Source organism: Mesocricetus auratus, unplaced genomic scaffold (assembly GCF_017639785.1).
Source record: "Mesocricetus auratus isolate SY011 unplaced genomic scaffold, BCM_Maur_2.0 Super-Scaffold_100003, whole genome shotgun sequence".
Taxonomy (NCBI): domain Eukaryota; kingdom Metazoa; phylum Chordata; class Mammalia; order Rodentia; family Cricetidae; genus Mesocricetus; species Mesocricetus auratus.
Window position 1 is genome coordinate 92,463,061 of NW_024429188.1, and position 13,081 is coordinate 92,476,141.

General features: G+C 43.1%; 1 pseudogene; it reads left to right on the forward strand.

Moving 5' to 3' along the window:
• The first annotated feature begins 418 nt into the window (after positions 1-418).
• On the forward strand, positions 419-2,814 carry LOC101824543 (annotated as a pseudogene).
• The last annotated feature ends 10,267 nt before the right edge of the window (positions 2,815-13,081 follow it).

The following is a 13,081-nucleotide window of genomic DNA, read 5'->3' on the forward strand; positions in this document are numbered from 1 at the left end:
GCCATTATAAATGGAATACCCCCGAGATTTCCAGGAATTTCATAAGCAAACAGAAGAAAAGGACCATCGTTGTCAGAGAATTGATTGCTCTACATTTGTTAGGAGGGGAGACATTTTTGCCATCCATTTTGAAGATAATGAAGAACTGAGATAATCACTGTGATCTATGAAGATATGCACCATGGGCCCCGAATATTTTTATTGTCACCTATGGGCAGATTCCATCCTGGCTGAATCTTGGCAATCCTGGATTGACAATAGTAACACACCCCAGGGTGCTTTTCACTTGTCTATTTTCAGTTCACCTGCTATTCAAAGTCATACCCATCAGATCCAACAACTGTCACAGACATTTATTTAGTTGACAGTGAAAAAGCAGTCTGGCTCCCAGGTCCACTCTCTACATCCCCAGGTCCAGATGGCAGCCAATGTGGGTGATCAACACAGCGCAGACTGGTCTTCTCAGTACAGCATGGTGGCGGAGGCCGGCAGACAGAATGGCATGGAGATTCCCATGCACAAGAACCCAGCGTGGCAGAAGGCCCACCAGGCCCTGGCCAGCATCAGCAAAGCAGAGGCTGCCAGCAGCTCCAAAACCAGCAGCAATGGGCCTGTGTCCCGTGCACAGTATGTCTCTCAGGCAAGGAGAGTCAGCTTTGCAGCAGCAGCAACAGTACTACCAATGGTACCCGCAATGCAACTATGCCTAGCCTTATAGCTACTCGGCTGCCATGAGCATGTACCAGAGCTACAGCTCCCCCTCCCAGTACGAAATGGCCAGCTCCTGAGGCTCGCTACAGTCCAGCAGCTGTGAGCTGCCCAGCACCAGGGGACTCTGAACCAACCTCCAGTCCCCTGGCATGGATGACAGTATGGCCTACCAGGTTTCCCCCCTCAGCAGCTACCTGCAGCCCAGGCCCCTCAGCCCTCAAACCCCTTAGCACAGGACACACGGTCTAAGCAATGGCCCTCAACCTGGAACAGCCCCAGTCACTCAGCACAGGCAGGCAGGGGCACCTACAGGGCAGGCCTACAGGCCACAAAGCTACAGAGAGCCCGCCAAGTCCAAGAAGGATGAGCAGCTGTGGAGCCGCATGAAACCAGCTCCTGGGACTGAAGATCTCAAATTCAATATCCGGAAGTGGCCCTTTACTGTCACCAACCAGAACTTCCGCTCCAATGCAGAGGGTCAACACAGCAACTTCGGTTCCTAGCCCACTGAGAAAGCTCAGAATCACAGAGGGCCTTCTGGGGGTGGGGGGTACATGTCTGGGGAACCAGATGATTGGCTGCAGGCTATAAAACACTATGTAGAGGTGTGCTTCACCACCTGCGAGTCAGAAGAGGACAATGACTGTACAGAGAAGCTGCTCAAGGAGATGCTACAGGCCCAGCTTCAGATGGCTTTGCCTACACCATCAACTGGAACCGTGAACCTCTGTCTGGGCTGACCAGGGAAATGTGGCGGCTGACAGTGCCAAGAAGAAGCAATGGGAGGCCCCTAGCAGCGTTCAGGGCAGTCTCAGTGGCCAGGGGCGGGGCTGTCCCATCCCATTGAGTGACACCTGGGGCTGCGGGTGCTGGCTGAGTCTGGAGTAGCCCTTGGCAAAGTTCGGTAACAGCAGCATCTTCCAGAAACACAATAGTCAGAGCTGTTACACAGAGAAACCCGGTCTCGAAAAACGAAAAAAAAAAAGAAAAGAAAAAAGACTACAACAGCTCTTCCAGCACAAATTCGCGCTCCCGCCCTTCATGCAGGTCCTCCACCCACCACTTCCAGAGAAGGGACACCCACGCAGACCCTGACAGTTCCTACTCCAGGAACGAGTGTCACCCTGTAGGCCACAGGAACCTAGCCCCTAAGGATGAGGGTGGTCATAGGATCCACATGGATGGCACCGAGACAGGAAACAGCGTGGATATGACCTAGCTGCCACCGAACACAGCCACAAGAAGACAGCAGCACTGGAGCGTGAGGACCCGGGGTGTGATCTTAAGAAGTAAAGGAGGCCAGTCCACTTCCGGCATGGGCATTTACTCCACCTGAGCCTTGAACCGTTGGTGCCGCAAATGAGTAACTTGGAAAGCAGTGGGGCTGACCCTGACTGGCAGGGGCTGCAGACTTGTGGGCACCTCTCCTGACATCACAAAGCACCATCCGCATCTCACCTGTGCCCCAGACCTACCCACGGTGCCACCTGTGACTGTTCTGAAGACGTCTCTGAATCTTTGAATAGTCAAATCCCTTTGGGACGAGAAGCAGGAACACGCCTTCGCCTGTGTGCAGATGAAGTCCATTCAGCAGGACCTGACGGTGCAGGGCACCCTCACCGAGTTCACCGTGAGCTGTGTGAGAGGTTTGCCCGCACTGCCTTGGAGAAGGGTGACCATGAAGAATTAAACTAGTGCCGCACACAGTTCAAGTCGAAGTATGTGGAAAACTTGGCGGGCAATGTGGGTGAATTTGACTGCTTACCCAATCTTCTACTACACCTTTACCAAGACCTCCAGAGACAACACTACGGAGCTGGTATACCTCACGAGGGAGCTAAAGGCAGACCCCTGTGTGTCCCATGCCTTGTCACTGCTGGTATTGTCCCATGCACCTTGTATGTCTGGCTGCCTTGTGGACAAGTTTGCAGACGGGGCTCAAAGCCATGATCAAAACCTTCTGCCCTGCACTACCCATCTTCTATCTGCAGGCCCGGCTGGCCTTCTAGGGCTAGGCCGCCTTCCTTGGGCCTGTCCTACATGGGCCAAGACAGCTCCAGCATGCACTGCGGCCTCAGCCTGGCGCAGCTGCCAGCCTTCTGAGCATCCACTGAGCATGGGCAGGCTTAGGTCCAGTACCGCCTTTGTGGGCTTTGTTTTTGAGTCATGGACATGGATTGTAAATTAATTTGTGGGGAGTGGGTTCCGGGAAGAGACAGCACCCCAACCCCATTTCCCGCTCAGGATCTGTGCAGAGATATTCCTGCATTTTTATTTTTTGTCTCAGAAGGGATAATTAGGAGAATAGTGGAGAAGGGTGGGGTGTGGCCTACAGAGTCTGTGTCTACCTCTCATCTCCGTTAATGCTGTCCCGGCGTTTTTTCTCTCTTTTGAGCTCGTACCCCAGCACCTGACCCTGCATGCTGACTCATTCCATGCTGGCAGAGCCAGGAGAAAGACAGGCCGACCAGCCCACACCTGCCTGCAGCTGGGCAACAACCAGCCACACCTATTTGCCTCATCTGCCTCTTCGTAGACTCTTGTTGCCCAGATACTGGGGCCTCAGTTTTTGGGGTGAGGGGAGCTGCTTAAAAACTATGCCCCACCCCAGAATGTTCATGATGTTCTCAGAAAAAAACACTTTATAAAGGCATGGTGTTAACATGACAGGGAGAGTCTCAGTGGAGGTGAAAATCCCCCTGGTAAATGTTTAACTCATTTCAAAAGAGGCTTGAGTCTCAGCAACTTGGACTTGAAACTGGAACATGGAAAGTTACTTTGAAGGGTTATAATCTATGAAATTCAGGCTTTACTGAGGTCATTTCTAATGAACTTACAAGAAGCTAAAGCAAAAAACAAATTTACGGCTTACTGAAATGACAAGTTGAAGACCCTACTGAACAAACCAGTTGACAAAATCTAAGCAATGCTGGACCTTCTCAAAGATTACAGAGGCCAGCACTCCCAACAGGGACAATAAAAGAGTATGGCCACTAACCAGGATCAGAATCCACAACTGGTTTTTGGAAACCAAAGCCATACTGAAGTTAGAAATTAAGACCCAAAGTGTGGCAGGCTGGGGTGTATCAATAGAAAGGTGTCTCGAATTATTCCACCTGAAGGCCACGTGGAAAAGTAAAACTCACTGTGGAAGCGGGGAGAAAAACAGCAAAGAGGGAAAGAGTGAAGATCATCTAACTACGAATGAAGTAGTGACTGGAAGGACACAATACTATATGGCAAGTTACCTGTACTTTTTGCTCAGGGGAGAAAAGGTATTTCCAAGGTATTCTTGAAGTTAGATCACTGAAGATGCAATTGGCACACTTTCCTTAGAGTAAACATATTAGAAGGCAACTAAAAAGCATCTTCAGATTTCCTGGGATATGTAAATAAAATTATAAATAGCAAGTTTGGATTCATATCTCAGAAAGTCCTTCCAAAAATGTCTGACTAAACTGTTATGCAAGAACTGTAAGACATGTTCCCTGAAGAATTTGACACTGTCATCTCACAAAGTGTGTCATTCTGAGAACATGCAGTTTCCTTTCCTATTTGTATTACCTCATAAGTGTGGTTCAATAACTGAATGTCTCAAGTTTTCTTTTCTTTTTCTTTTTGTTTTGCTTTTTCATGTTTTTACTTTTTTTTCAGACAGGGTTTCTCTTTGTAGTCCTGGCTGTCCTGGAACTCACTCTGTAGACCTGGCCTTGAACTCACTGAGATCTGCCTGCCTCTGCCTCCGAGTGCTGGTATTATGCCTGCCTCTACCTCCAAAGCACTGGGATTAAATGCGGGCTCCGCAGCCACCGCTGCCACCACCACCACTACTCAGTTGAAGTTTTCTCAGGTTTCTATTGCTTGGTAATATACCATGACCAAAAACAACTTGAGGGGGGGGGGAGTATTTCAGCTTACAACTCTCAGGTTCCACTCCATGGCTGAGGGAAGCTGGGACAGGAACTCTGCAGAAACCAGGAGGGAGGAGCTGACGCAGAGGCCATGGAGGAGTTAAGTTTCCTGGCTTGCCCCTCATGGCTTTCTCAGCCTGCTTTCTTATATATACATCCTAGGAACACCTGACCAGGTATGGCACTGACCACAGTGGGCTCTGTCTTCCCACATCAATCATCAATCAAGAGTGTGCACTTGACAAGTCTGGAATACAGGTTAATCCATTGCTCAATAATGCTTCCTGCTGATATAATTCAGCTAAATGATACTCCATAGCATCTGGAAACATACAAGATCTCACTATGCAGATGGGGCTGGCCTGGAATTTACTGTGTGGGCCAGCCTAGTCTTGAACTCACAGAAATCCACCTGTTTCTGCTTAAAGGTATGTGCCACCATGCACAGCTCTAAATATTTTTTAACGATTGGTAATGATGATTCTCACGTGACTGGCCAGTTACATGACATTAGAAAAAGCTTTGAGGTTTATTTGTCTTAAAGATGCCCAGACAGACAAAGTCATTCTCAGGGACGCCTTCCCAGCTCAAAGTACTAAGAGAATATCAAAATCATTTCCTTCATGAGCTTCACAATAGAGGGTGTATTGAAACCAAATGGGGGATTTATTTTCCTACTCTGTGCTAGTGAAACTGATGGTTTATTTATTTTTTTCTGAATAGTTAGTTGCATTTGTTCAAAGTCCTGGTACATACTATTTATTAAAAGTCTTACTGACAGGTGACAAGCTTTCCACTGCAACCATTGTAAACTAATATAGAAGCCCAGGCCATTTGGGGAGCAGTGACTAAGAGACCCTAGTCTTTGTGTTCCAGAGGGTTTACTTACAGTTTTTTTAAATTTTGTCTTCATTTTTATCCATTTCCTTTTTTAAAAAATTTAATAAGCAGAGAAAATAATGAATTTCTTTGTGGTGTTTTTTATACATATGTATCATCATATTATGCTCATTATTGATTCATATCTACCCTCAAATGTCTGTCCCCACTGGTCCCCTTCCTACCCCTAATTCTCCTTCCTCCCTCGAATTAGTCCCCCTACTGCATTCATGTTATATTCAATTTCCCGTGTCTAAAATAAGTATCTACTAAGTTCACTGATTATTCCTACTTCTGCAAATAATTAATCAAGATGCTCACACATGGTTTTGTAGATGGTGTTTAAATAATGCACTGATGTCGCCTATCAACAATATCTAAATTATAGATCTTATTAACATTTAAGTGGTCTCAAACCACTAATAACTACTGACATTGGAAACAGTCCGTGCTGCTTCACAGTAGTCCCTGAGCACACTGTGATTTCACATGTGGGCCTAATTACCAAGGAGTAGAGTTAAGTAGCAGTGCGGCTTTCCAGATGAAATTGTTTTGGAAATGTACGTAGTCAAACAAAAGTGCCTCATTTGTGGAGTGAATCGTGCAGCTGGCACCAGTCCATTACTGCAGCATTTAGTTTAATATGCATTAAGGATATGCCAGGAGTATGCTCTTTCAATTGAATTTCTACAAAAAAGGGGTCAACAACCTTTTTCTGTATAAAACCAGATGATAAATACTTTTTAAGGCATATGTGTCTCTGTCACATATTCTTTTTTGTTGTTATTTAGTTGTTTTTTAAACATCCCATTAAAATAAAACCCCATACAAAAATAGACCAATAACCAGATTTTGTGTACAGGACATCACTGACAGGCAACTGAAAACTGACATTTTTTTGTATGGGTAAACCATGACATTCAGTCATGTTTTGGTATACATCATTGTACAGTGGATTGAATAACTGATTATTAAATGATTAGTGGATGATTATTTTTAAATTATTCAATGATTATTAAACCATGAGTCCTTTTTAAACCATAAGAGGAAGTTTAGAACCTGGTGGTGGTGGTGGTGGTAGTGAACACCTTTAATCTCAGCATTCAGAAGGCAGAGACAGGTGGATCTCTGTGTGTTTGAGGAGAGCCTGGTCTACAGAGTGAGTTCAAGGACAGCTGCCAAAGCAATACAGAGAAACCTAGTTTCAAAAAAACAAAAATAGAGGTAGTTTAGATCATGATCTTAATGCTATTCTTCCCAAAAGGCCCACACATGTTGTAAAAAGAACTTGAAATGTGAATGCTGTGAGAGTTATGTGTTTAAAGCACAGAAGTCTTTTGTTGCTGCTGCTATTTGAGACAGAGTCTCTCTATTCACCCCTGGCAAAAAACAGAGGTCCTGTAAGAAGTTGCATTCATCTGGAAAAAAATGGTTGCTATTCATAAATTTTCAATTAATTAGAAAAATACACAATCCTGATCTTAATTGTATTCCATTACAACTCTGAAATATATGAAGAAAAAATTAACAGTAATACAAGGAGAAATAGATTCTACCTCCATATTGAGAGACTTTCTTCAGAAATTGGTAGACGAAAGAAGACAAAATAGTCAGTGACGATGTAGAAAATTAGGACAAGCTTTTCCTGGTGGGTGTATCTGCAAAACACTATACCTAGCAACTAGAAAACAAACATCCTTTGAAAGAACACATGAACAAGGTCACAGGTGTTCACTTATGAAAGTACCAAACCAAAGGAACAAATGGACCCACACTGATTGAATGCTCCGCTTGCCAAATCACTTATAAAGCATGGTACTGCATCTACCTGAAAAACAGCTCATTTTTCTAATCTACACAAAGGCAATGCGTCATCTATTATTGGCCCAGCACAGGAAACATTTATGAAAACCATAAACTAGACACATTTCAAAGAATCACTCTCATTCAAATCGCAATCTTCTGACCTTGATGCAACTAAATTGGGAACAAATAATAAAATGATAAATAAAACGCCCATCTTTGGAAACTCAAAAACATCCTTTGAAATAAACCACAGCTCAGGGAAAATTCACAATAAAAAGAGAATACCAAAACTACTGAAAATATTATACCTCAACAACTAATGAAAGCTTCAAAGCTAAAATTGGATTTGAAGATCCTATATGTGCAGTTACAATTTATTATTATTTATTAATTATTATTATTAAAAATAAAATTGGAAATTCAACTTTAAAAGTTCCAAACACAAAAGCCTGGTATAATGCTTTATACATGTCATCCTAGAACATGGGACTTTGAAAGAGGAGAAATGCTGTGAGTTCAAGGTTAACCTAAAGTAAATAGTGAGTCCCAGTGTCTCAAAAATTGGTCCAGAGTTAAAGATATATATCAGTTTATAGAATGTGTGCGTAGTATTCAAAAGGCCCTGTCTTCGGTCCCCAGAAATGCTCAAATTGGGCATGGTGGCATATACCTCTTATGCTAGCAATCAGGGAGGTAGAAGTCAAACTCCTTCCCTACTACACAGTGACTTCAAGGCCAGCCTGGACAACATATGACCTTGTCACACACACACACACACACACACACATACACACACACACACACACACACCACACAAATTAACCATTGCAATCACCACACTCTGTACTGTTGCTCCTGTCTGCCTATTAATGAAAAACTATGAGAAGTATAAAATGGTCTGGAATCAGGGCTAGTGCCTATAATACTACAGTCTCAAAGCTTCCTTAGTAAAAGTATCTCTCCCTTTGTTGCTAGAACCTTATAATTCACTGATGCCTATGTGTAAAGCTGGAAAGCAAATATTTCTTTACTGAGAAGGATCACTCTCTAAGGCTGGGGAGATGGCTTAGTGGTTAAGCACAGGTATTGCTTTTGCAGATGATCCAAGTTCAGTGGCTCACAGCTGTCTGTATCTCCAACTCCAGGATATCTGACACCCTCTGCTGGCCTCCACAGGTACCTGCACTCACACAGACATACCCTTACACAGACATACACACACACAAAATTTAATTTTAAAAACCTAACTCTTTTTAGAAAAGGATCATTCTTCCCCCATTGAATCTTGGATACAAAAGGAATAATGAGTTATATTATCCTAGGCATTAAAATACAAGAGGAGCTAGGGGTAACGCTTAGTGGCTAAAAGCTCTTGCTCTTTTTCTACAGGCTCCACAACCACCTGTAACTCCAGCTCCAGCTCCAGCTCCAGGGAATCTGATACCCTGTTCTGGGCTCTGTTGGTACCCACACATGTGGCACATACACATGCACATAAACAAAAATAAAAACGTAGCTATTAAAAGGTTGAAAAGCACTATTAAAAGTACTTTCAAGTTGCTTTAGGAAAATACCCTAAATGTGCTAGTTGTAGTCTTCTTTGGGGGGGGTCGGTGTTTCAAGACAGGATTTCTTTGTGTATCTCTGGCTGTCCTGGAAATGGCCCTGTAGACCAGGCTGATCTCAAAATAACAGAGACCTGCCTGCCTGTGCCTCCTGAGTTCTGGGACTAAAGGCATGTGCCACTACACCCTGCTAGTTGAAGTCTTGTAGTTGGTGCCATCACTGCTTCCATCATAAAATCTCACCATTCTATCAAGCCACATTTTCTGGTTGATAGCCTGCTTGATAGAAACCAATAAATTCTATGGGCATTGACCTATCACAACATGTCCTCCATCCTAAAAATGAAATGTCAGTGACAACATGAGAAAGGACTACCATGGGATGATGACAGCAGAAGCGTTACTAACGTGGAAAGCAAATCCATTTTCAAAGCATGTTCGTCTTCCTCTGAAGACATTTAGAATCAACTACACGATGGAAGACTTCTACTATAACCAACTAACCCGCCAAAGAAAGGCGCCATTCTGGTGCTTCAGTGTTTGGTTTCTGCTGATAAGTAGGCTGCCTATCAACAGTGGCGATGCACAGATAGCTTCAGTAGGCCAAAACTGCTATTGAGTCCACATATAGACCCCACTTCATCGGTCTCTAGCACTTATTCCTGGGCCTCCTGAGCAAGCATTAGGGTATCTGAGGTCAACTAACATCTTTCAAATAGGTCATTAGATCACAGGGGCCTCCTCCACAGCAGATATGCTTTGGAGACAAATATATCTTCACAGTGGGGCTCATTCTAGAGGTCTATACATGCCTTTCTCTACTGGGCATCCTTATTATCAAATTCTTATCTTGTTTTTCCTCATTCTTCAGCAGCCACCTCGATAGTCTCTGTACATGAATAAGTGCAGAGCCATTTACTTCTCTCTGTCTCTCTGTCTCTGTCTCTGTCTCTGTCTCTCTCTCTCTCTCCCTCTCTTAAACTGGGTGTCTCTGTGTAGTCCTGGCTATACTGGAACTCCCTGTGTAGTCCAGGCTGTTCTGGAACTCAATGATAACCTCCCATTTCTTCCCCTGTCCTCCAAGTGCTGGGATGTGAGCCACCATATAAAGCTAGTTTGTTCGGGGTTTTTTTTTCCTCCAAAGTAGATAATCAAACTTGTTACTTGGGAGGACTTGTGGATTTTAGTGTATGTTTTCTCTTTTTGTATTTTCATGTATTAATTGTATGACTTTGCTGAGTCATGAGTCCCAAGGAACAGAACAATCTGCACTGCAGTGCAGATTTGTTGCTGAGCCATTTCTTCAGATACCTCTCAAAATTGGCCATCTAACAGTTTACCCAGTAAATGGGTCAAAGCAAAGTATATATTTGATATATTACCTTCTAAACCCTAGAGGCTCCCGAAGGTGGATTTATTTGTGGTGGTTGATGTACAAGAAAACAACCTGATGTTAGTGTGTTTATTTATTTATGTATTCATTGTTGAGACAGGCCACATGTTTCCCAGGCTGACCTCAATCTTCCTATGTCACTGGAATTCTAGATGATCGACAACACACTGAGTTTGTGCGGTGCTTTCATTTGAGTCCAGAGCCTCATACTTGCTGAACAAACTTTCTGTCAGGCAAAAACCACACCCTTTAATTTATTTTTAAAAGAACATGTCTTAACATGCTCCAAACGGCTCAACATCTAGAAACATCCGTATGACAGACACTTGAGCTCTCATGGGATTTGTCTTCCATCCATTGTGCACAAAGCATGTAGTGTGCTTCATTCTTCCTGTTCAATGTAGTCACTAGAATAATATCATCATTATGTCTGTGGAATAAAAATGACAACCAACTTTTTTCTGGAATAGATTACGGCATCATATAATACTGAGATTAAAGAATGGGGGTAAATATTTTTGTTTTCTTGTATTTTTTTAGATTTATTTTATGTGTCTGGGTGTTTTGTCTGCAATCATGTATATGCACCACGTGAATGCATACCTGATGCTGTGGATGTCAGAAGAAGGCATCAATCCCCCTGAAACTGTCATAAATGGTTGTGATCCACCAATTGGATGCTAAGAACTGAAGGCCCATCTGCCATAAGAGTAGTGAGTACTCTCTACTTCTGAGACAGTTCTCCAGCCCCCAACCTTCTTTATTTTCTGCTACATAGCTCCACATCCAGGAAGGCAAGCAGTTTTTGATAATATTTGCTGAGGCAGCATATGCCAAATGTTCAGTAAAGATCTTTGGAGGCTGGAGAGATGGTTCAGTGGTTAAGAATAATTGCTGCTTTTGCAGAGCACTAGGGTTTGGTTCCTAGAATACATGTTGAAGAGCTTTCAACTACCCGTAACTCCAACTCCAAGGAACCTAATGCTCTCTTTTGTCCTCCAAGGGCATCCACATAGACCTACATACACGCACTCACTCACGCACACATATACATAAATAAAAAATAAAGGCTAGGTGTAGTGGCACACTCCATTAATCCTAGCACTCAGGAGGCAGGGTTTAGCGGATAACTCTAAGTCTGACGCTAGCCTGGTCTACATAGTGAGTTCTAGACCAGCCAGCATTATATAATGAGATCCTGTCTCAAAAACAATTCTAAAATACAACTAAGATATTAGCTTCAGACTCACAGTTCTGATTAGCAACATCAGCACCTGATCAGCTAATGATAATCCATAATCATCCATCAAAAGCTTACAGATTTTTCCATAGATTAAGCAAGATAAAGGGGGAGAGGTTATGGTTTAAGTCATTACATTTCAATGTTTTAAGTTCTTGATTATGGCTCTGCTCATTTGGACTGTTCCTGGGATTCAGTACTGATGCAGTATCAAAGATGAAAGGGTCAGTATGTCACAAAAGTAATGTGTGGTGATTCTGTTGAGGTGGGTACAAATTTTCAATGAAAACAATAAAACCAATACCTCATTTAATATGTCCCCATTACTGAAGCAAAAATTCAGCCCTCAATTCAGATGGGATATGAATTGTTTATTCTAGGAACTGGAGAGACGACTCAACAGTTAAGAGTACTGGCTGCTCTTCCAAAGGTCTCTTGTTCAATTCCCAGCACCCACATGATAGCTCACAACTGTCTCTAACTCTATTTCCAGGGGATCTGATACCTTCGCACAGACACACCTGCAGGCAAAATACCAGTGCACATGAAATAAAAATAAATATTTTTAATGTTTAATAGATATTTTAAATGGGTATTCCAAAAATTAAACAAAGAAAATGAGATTGTTTATTCTAAAACCAAATATGAGAGTGACTACGGCCTGGGAACATAGACTTAAGTTATATCCAATACCATCTTCCAACAATGTAATAGTTTCATAAAGGTTTTTATAGTCACAGACCAAAGAAAATCATAAATCAAGACATTTTTCAGATAGAATTATGGAAACATCAGGGAGGCCAGTAACAACAAAACAGTAATCTAATGTAGGCCTCAGATGCTATTTGATGACATTCTTTGCTTTTGGATTGGTAGAAACTAAGGGGTCTGTTAGTATAATCCAAAACCTATTTACCTAATAGTAACAAGGATGTTAGGTCACACTCATAGGTAGGTAATATGTGGCTATTTAAGCTACTAAGCCTAAGATTTGACTCTGGGAATGCAGGCATGGTGGTACATGTCTATATTTCCAGTAGTTGGTAGGTTAGGGTGGCAAGAGAAAGCCCAACTTGGGCTACATAGTGAGCGCAGAACAGCTTGGGCTATATGGTGAGACCTTGTACCAAAAGAACGCAAATGGCAGTAAGAAAAAATATGGAAGAGGTAGTTGTTGGGCCCCAGCCCCATGGGGTCTCTCTGAGTTGCTGGTCAGCCTACAAGTGCAACTTGTTTTCCAGTCCAAGTGCTTTCTGTTTTCTAGTCCTGGCTTACTGCCCTGGCCTTGACCCTCTGACATCAACATCCAGCAGGAGGAAAACAACGATCTCTTCTACCTGGGGTTTTTTCCACTGTGCTGTAAACTTGTATAAAAAGCTCCTCCCTCCTACAAAAAAGAGGACCTCTTAGCACTTGCAATGAAGACACACACACACACACACACACACACACACACACTCTCTCTCTCTCTCTCTCTCTCTCTCTCTCTCTCTCTCTCTCTCTCTCTCTCCTGGCAATAAAGGCAGCACATGCATTCTCTTAGTACAAACAAATGGACGTCTTGTCTCTCTTTTCC